The sequence below is a fragment of the Megascapheus bottae genome, chromosome 11, assembly GCF_031878675.1.
Source record: "Megascapheus bottae isolate mThoBot1 chromosome 11, mThoBot2.hap1, whole genome shotgun sequence".
In the NCBI taxonomy this organism is placed as follows: domain Eukaryota; kingdom Metazoa; phylum Chordata; class Mammalia; order Rodentia; family Geomyidae; genus Megascapheus; species Megascapheus bottae.
The window spans coordinates 23,999,333-24,007,031 of NC_143519.1; the positions used below are offsets into that span (position 1 = coordinate 23,999,333).

The 7,699-nt window shown below is 38.4% G+C and overlaps 1 pseudogene; it reads left to right on the plus strand.

Annotated features, from left to right (window-relative positions):
• Nucleotides 1-414: 414 nt before the first annotated feature.
• LOC150056832 (large ribosomal subunit protein eL31 pseudogene) lies at nucleotides 415-839 on the plus strand (annotated as a pseudogene).
• Nucleotides 840-7,699: the final 6,860 nt, after the last annotated feature.

Below are 7,699 nucleotides of genomic sequence, written 5' to 3' on the forward strand. Positions count from 1 at the left end.
GAGATTTCATTGAACATTTAAAGTGAATCGAATGGGTGGAGAAGCACAGCTAGGCCTATCAGTCCATATTATTCTTGGCTGTCTGTAACCTTATGTCCTCTCAAAAGTAGGTCAAAATACCTCTACTCCCTACCAAATGTAGGCTTCAACATCTATTGTCAGACAAAGTAAATCAGGCATTTTCTTTAAGACCACCTCCAAGGCAGAGGAAGATTGGAGTTGCTGTGATTCTGCTGGGGAGAAAAACAATTCCCAAGACATGTGTCTTGGGAAGGAATTTCTGAGCCAGAAACTGGGCACGAAAATCAAAACATCTATAATACTAAAGCATGTTTTCAGAAAGTCTGGCAAAACCTTTCAGGCAATCCCTTCCATTTATATTATTATTTAAAAAATACAGCATATAGTCCTTTCCAACTTGGGCCCGGCACAATGGCTCCTGCAAAGAAGGGTGGTGAGAAGAAGAAGGGCCATTCTGCCATCAACGAGGTGGTGACCTGAGAATACACCATCAACATTCACAAGCGCATCCATGGAGTGGGCTTTAAGAAGCATGTTCCTCGTGCACTTAAAGAAATCCGGAAGTTTGCCATGAAGGAGATGGAACTCCTGATCGATACCAGGCTCAACAAAGCTGTCTGGGCCAAAGGAATAAGGAATGTTCCCGATCGGATCCGAGTACGGTTATCCAGAAAGCGCAATGAGGATGAAGACTCTCCAAACAAGCTCTACACCCTGGTAACCTACATCCCCGTTACCACCTTCAAAACTCTACAGACCGTCAATGTGGATGAAAACTAACCAGTGAGTGCCAAATAAAACTATAAAATTGTTTTTGTTTGGGGAAAAAAATACAGCATATAATGTTGCTCTAACCCAAACATATCATCAAAACAAAAATAATCTGAGAGCAGCACTTTATTCCAAAGTGGACCAGAGAAGCATTTAAAGATAGTAAATAGTCCAGTTGACCTTCATTAGTGACCCTGCTATACAGGTTAAGTGATATTCAAACATTTAAGACAGCATTTATGTGGAATGTGCTCTTGGTTGACTAAAATATAAAATCCCCAACGTAATTCCAACAAGAGGAGAGCAGCTCATTTTTTCCCCGGTGGAACTGGAGTTCGAATAGTGGAGTCTGTGATAATTCACCTTCCTACACAGCTCTGAGGGTGAGAGAAATAATTTCATGAGCAAGAAGATTCCAAATTGGAAGTAAGTTACATGTATACATTTCCTAATAAAAAGTGATTTTTGTGCTTTCTCTGTGATTATTCTGCAAATGTGCAGTGCATTTCTGTCTGCTAGGTTTAATTTTCTAATTTGGTTCTGGTTTGTATGCGAAACTGATTTGAACAAGTTAAAGGAAGGTTGTTAAGAGATTTTTTTTGCGAGGGGGGGGGAGGATGGAGCAAGAGGGAAGTGGAGTGCTCAGTCACAGAAACTTCATTATCCTCTAAAGGCCATTTGTGGTCAAATGTCACCGAATTCAATGGGCAGGTGATCCCTTGCATTCTGCTATACCCATTAGATTATTTCATGATTCAATGAGTCATGGAATCTGGATTGCTTTCGTTGGGAAGGACCATGGTGATTTATCTAGTTGAGTGGTTCTAAATTGGCTGGTAAGTGAGGTGGAGGAAGAGGGAGGTGGCAGACAAGAAAGGTAGTAAGTAGCACTCAGTTTGGGAGCATTTTAGAAAAGGCGCATGATACACTTCTTTCTTAATCACCCCCTCTCACCCCTGAGTCATGGCAGGTAAAAGTTACCCAGTGATAGGAGAATGTATGCATTAGAAACTTCTCAGAGTGCTCTGGTAGGAGTGTAGTCTTCATTTTTACATAGAAGAAGGAAGGAGAGAGGGAGGGGGAGATGGAGAGGGGGAAAAAAAGCTGAAAGTGGTGCTGTGGCTCAAGTGATAGAGCTCTAGTCTTGAGGAAAACCCAAGGACAGTGCTTAGGTTCTGAGTTCAGTCACTAGGACTGGCAAAAAAAAAAGATATTAAATATGTAAACACATTTCCAAAGTCATCTCTTTCCTGTTTTATTGTTTAGAATAGGCAAATATAATGCAAGTATTGATCTAGCCATTTCTTCTTCTTCCCTGATTTTAGACAAATAAGATCAAACCGAATTAAGAGATTGTTCACTTAGTTTTCCTTTTTTTTTTTTTGTGCTGATTAAAGTATCAATGTCATCATTTACTAAGGAAAGACTGCTTAGTTCCTCTTTTTTTCCATACATGTCCCTAAACAGGCTGTTTAAACTAGATTTTCATGAAATTGTTAAAAAATTTATGTCATGAGTTTATGGATCCATGCTACTGGTGGTGGTGGTGGTGGTAGTTCTTCTCCTCCTACTCTTCCTCTTCTTCCTTCTTCTATCTCTCTCACTTTCTTTCTTTACTTTTAAAGTAATAATTGTATAACTCTGTACCAATTACAAATAGTTTACTGTGAGTTTTAATATTAGCTTCCAACTCTTAGTAAGCATAGTACTGGAATACTTAGTATGTCTAACAGAATTGCCAGGTTGATAATCTGAGCCCCTCCCGCCTTTGTTTTCTGTCTTTGTAGAGTCCCTGTCTGGATGGAGTACCTTAGGTCTCCCATTACAAAATATATAATGTTACTCTTTGCTCTGTTCTTTCGGGACTGCTATGTTTTACATTCACTGTAAAATATTGGAGATTTGCTTTCTGTCTCTTTTTGATCTGAAAGCTTAGACTCTAAGAACTTTTTATCATTTGTATCTTCTTTATCAAATTGTCAGAAAGGTGTAATGACATTTTTTTCCCTACCTTTGTATGTAGGGAAAGTTCTTGCTGTTTAAGATCTCAAAGGAAAATCAATGCTGACTTATTGAAGAAAAACAAATAAAAGCTATACACCCACAATCACATCCAATGTGTATGGGTTATATAGCATTCTTACTGCCCCCCTGGTGTCTAGTGGACATATGTATCTTTAGTAATACTTTGTGTCTGCCCTGATTTGTTCTTTTATCTTTTCTTGGTCAGTCATAGGGCTTGCATTCTGGGCCTAGTGTTGTCCCTGAGCTTTTATCTCTCTATTGCTTTGAACCACAGCTCCACTTTTGGTTTGCTGGTGGGTAACTGGAGATAAAAATCTCATGGACAGGACTGGGAGTTTGGCCTAGTGATAGAGTGCTTGCCTAGCATGCACAAAGACCCAGGTTTGATTCCTCAGTATTGCATACCTAGAAAAAAGCCAGAAGTGGTGCTGTGGCTCAAGTGGCAGAGCTTTAGCCTTGAGAAAACCCAAGAACAGTGCTCAGGCCCTGAACCTGAGCCCAAACCCAGGATTGACAAAAGAAAAAAAAATCTCATGGACTTTCCTGCCTGATCTGGCTTTGAATTGCAATCCTCAGATATTAGCCTCTTAAATAGCTAGGATTATAGGCATGAGCCAGTGGCACCTGACTGCTTTTTAAAAAAATGTTTTAATTTATTTTTTATTTTTTATTGCCAGTCCTGGTCTTTGAACTCAGGGCCTGGGCACTGTCCTTGGGCTTTCTCAAGGCTAGATAGAGGTCTACCACTTGAGCCACAGCACCATTTCTGGCTTTTTTCTATGTATTTGGTACCGAGGAATCAAACCTAGGTCTTAGTGTTTGCTAGGCAAACACTCTATCACTAGGCTAAACTGTCAGCCCCTGTTTTTATTTTTGATGCTGGTGATTTAACCCTGATTCCTGCCCATGCTGCGGACAAGCTCTTCCATGGATCTAAACCCTCAATCTTCACAGAGAGGATTTCAAATGTTCCTAGTCGACATATTAAAAAAGTAAAAAGAGGGTTGGGAGTTTGGCCTAGTGGTAGTGCTTGCCTAGCATGCATGAAGACCCAGGTTCGATTCCTTGGTACCACATACTTAGAAAAAGCCAGAAGTGGTGCTGAGGCTCAAATGGTAGAGCTCTAGCCTTGAGAAAGTCCAAGGACAGTACTCAGGCCCTGAGCTCAAGCCCAGGACTGGCAAAAAAAAAAAAGTAAGAAATGTGCAAAATCAATTCTGATCATGTCATTATCATTTTAATATAATTCTATGAATGTAATTTTACATTAAAAATTTCTTTAGTAAGGTTCTGAAATCTGGATGTTATTTGTACTTAGAGCTCTACTCAATTTGTATGCTAAGTGAAGCATTTTCATCAGCAAGATTCAATCTGTACTTTGCTTCCTGGTTGAAGAGTGAATTCATGTGCTCAAAATTCCCCAATCTTGCTTAATATTTTATTTTTCCATATATTTTTATTGTAATTAATAGAAGGGTTACATTATATTCACCAGATAGAAGGTGCATTACTTCACATACATTGATACCCTTTCTCATGTCTTGGTTCCCATTTCCCTCCCCCCACCCCCGCCCCTCATCTTGTTTCCCCCCTTCCCTATCCTATTTCAAATAACCAAATAAACATATATACAATATATCAGATAACATTGCTTAGTATATTCTGATAACCAAACTGAATCCTTAGTTTTTTTCTCTTGTATCCATATTCATGTCAGTAATATGATTCATCAGTTTTGTAAGGATTAATTTGACTTTAAAGTCAAATACAAGTTTCAGGCCTGTGTCTATCCAAATTAAGCACATTCACTAACTCTCCTGCCAAATAGAGTCATGTTCGGAGAGATGTTATATAAATTGGAAAGCAACCTTAGATTTCTCAATATCAATAGTTTTTTCTTCAACTTTTAAAGTTTATATAATGTTATCAATTACAAATAAAATCTTTATATTGATTCATTTTAGAAAAACCTATAAATCATTGTTATCTACATGTATCATGAGAAATTTTAATTGCAATATAAATTTTATACTTGGCTGGTTTAGTCAGAACTAAAGTGTCACTTTTCTTAATTGCTCAGAGTTACCTCATTCATATATAGTGTGTGTTTGTTATCTGTTAAAAATCATAAATCACATCATCTCTTGTAGTTTTAATTATTAATTATGCAGCAAATGCTCCTTTTGCTTCAAGAAAAGCTTCAATACACTGAGTCTGGTAGTACATGCTTTTATTTCCAAGTATCCATGTGGTAGAGACAGAAGAATTACAGTTTGGAGGAGCTTGGGGAACATTAGTGTAAGCCCTTCTCTGAAAAACAAACTAAAACATAAAGGATAGAGGTATGGCTCACATGACAGAGTACCAGCCCAGCAAATGTGAGTCCCTAGTAAATCTCTAATATATAACAACAACAAAAGTCTTGACTAGGAGAGTTTAAAGATAAATCAAGGCACATGAAAATATTACAGAACTTATTTGAACAAACAGTAATGCATGTATTGGCAGTTTTCACTGCAGTAATTGGGGGGTAGGGTCTAGTGTATGTGGTCAAAGGAGAAATTACTATAGGGTGAATGCAGGGAAGGAACAAACAAATTACCTGGCTGGTTGAAGTGGAGCAGGAACCTTATTTCAGTTTCTACAGGACAGCCCCCTAGTTAAAGTTTTTGAGTGGTTAAGCAAAATTCCAGTTTCTAGAATATCAATGTTTACCTTGCCTGGAGTTTCAGTTTGTTTATGCTGGAACCCATGGCCTCACAATTATTTTAGCAGGAATTAACAGTCAAACAAGGGTCTTAGAAGTACTTAGAAGTACAGCACGGGAAGAGAATATAGTATTTTTTAATCTGTTGCTTTCTATTTAATTTTTTTTGGATGGGTCATGGGGCTTGAACTTTAAGCCTGGGCGCTGTCCCTGAGCTCTTCAGCTCAAAGCTTTCCCTTGAGCCACAGCACCACTTCCCATTTTCTAGTGATTAATTGGAGATAAGAGTCTCAAGTTCTTTAGTGTCAGGGCTGGCTTTGAACCTTGATCCTTAGATCTCAGCCTTCTGAATAGCTAGGATTACAGATGTGAGCCATCGCGCCGGGTTTCTATTTAATTTTAAAACCATTCTATTAACTGGTAGTGTCAGATAATGTGTGTATTTACAGGATGATTTTTAAACAATTTTTAACAATAAAAGTGTCTGACACTTGTCATAGGTCTGCCTCAGAGTGCTAAGCACCAGTGTTGTCTTTTTTTCCTTTTTGGTTGGTTGTGGGGCTTGAACTCTGGGCCTGGATGCTGTCCCTGAGCTCTTCAGCTCAAGGCTAGTGCTCTACCATTTGAGCCACAGCACAACTTCCAGTTTTCTAATGGTTAACTGGAGATAAGAGTCTCATGGTCTTTTGTGCTTGGGCTAGCTTTGAACTGCAATCTTCAGATCTCAGCCTCTTGAAAGTTAGGATTATAGGCGTGAGCCATTGGCTCTTGGTACTAGTGTTTTAAAGATATTTCATGGAGAGCAGTCAGAAGGTACATGTCAGATTCCTATCTTAAAATTTTTGATTAATCTGAATTTCCTTGACCTTACTTAGCTGGAATACCATCTGTCATAATAGAAATAATTTTTTGTCTTGCTGAAATATTTTGACAAGATATACAAGATTAAAAAATATGTATTCTATGGGTTTGATTTTCCAGGCTGCAAACTGATAACATTTCATAAATTTGGAAATCCTTCAAGATAGAAATATTCTTGAGGGACTCATACAGGATATGACAATAAATACAATCCATGTGCTGCTGATGGCTTCAAAGTATGTATATGAGTGTGTGTGTGTGTGTGTGTATGTGTGTGTGTGTGTGTGTGTATGTACTCTGCCCTAATTTCTTTTGTGTATTCTAGGTTCAAATGTCCATCATCTTAGCATTTCGAATTCTTTGTTCTCTTGCCACTTGCTCTTTCATTTTTTGAAAACCTTGCTTGAAATAAGCAGTCATTCTAGGCCAAAAGCTGGGCTTTATTATTGATTAATTTCTTTCCTTTATACCCTCTCTTTCATCCACCAGCAAGTTCTCCTGAGTCTTATCTCTCACACGTATCCTTTTATGACCACTTCTTACTAGTCTCAAGACTACTGTCCTCATCTAATATGCTCTCTGAATGGTCTTCCTATTTCCATTTGGAATCTTCATTCATCTGTGCTTGTCTTCCACATTTCTCCAGTGGGCTGTCATCATAGCAAAACTAGGCCTGAAGTCCTTCGATGAGCATGGGGCCCTCATCCAATGCATCCCCAGCCTTTGCTCACCTCGCCCTTCCCCAGGGATGCCTTTGATGTTCTTCAAACACTTGCATGTCTACACTTGTGAACTAATTGTTCCTTCTGTCTGGAACATTCTCTTATATCCAATTACCTGAGCCTTTTCTAGATTCAAGACAATTTATGATGGACGTTTCCTTTGTATATTGCTTCACACAAATTATTCACTGTGTCCCTTTATGGAGCTTTAATTTCCGTCTCAGGGCAAGTACTATATGGAGAGATTCTTTCCCTAGAATGAGCATCACTAAAGCAAAGCATATTTCATTAAACTGAATTAGGATTGAGATAGTAGTTATCTTTTTATCTGGGTGTCTTGAACTTCTGAGTCTCATTTGTTTGTGGTAGTTAAAAATGTATAAGAAATTAGTTATTATATGAAAGCAACTAGCTGTTATTTGGAAGAGGTGCTGCAGGTTATTTGGGGGAGTTGGTAGCCATGCTGTGAGCATGAGCTGGTATCATTGTGTGGTATTTGGTGGAGGGTTCAATTCATAAAAAGGCTATGTTTTCAGTCTTTAGTTTATTTTCTTCTTTTCAGTCTTTACTTTGCTAGAGGAAGCTCCATAGC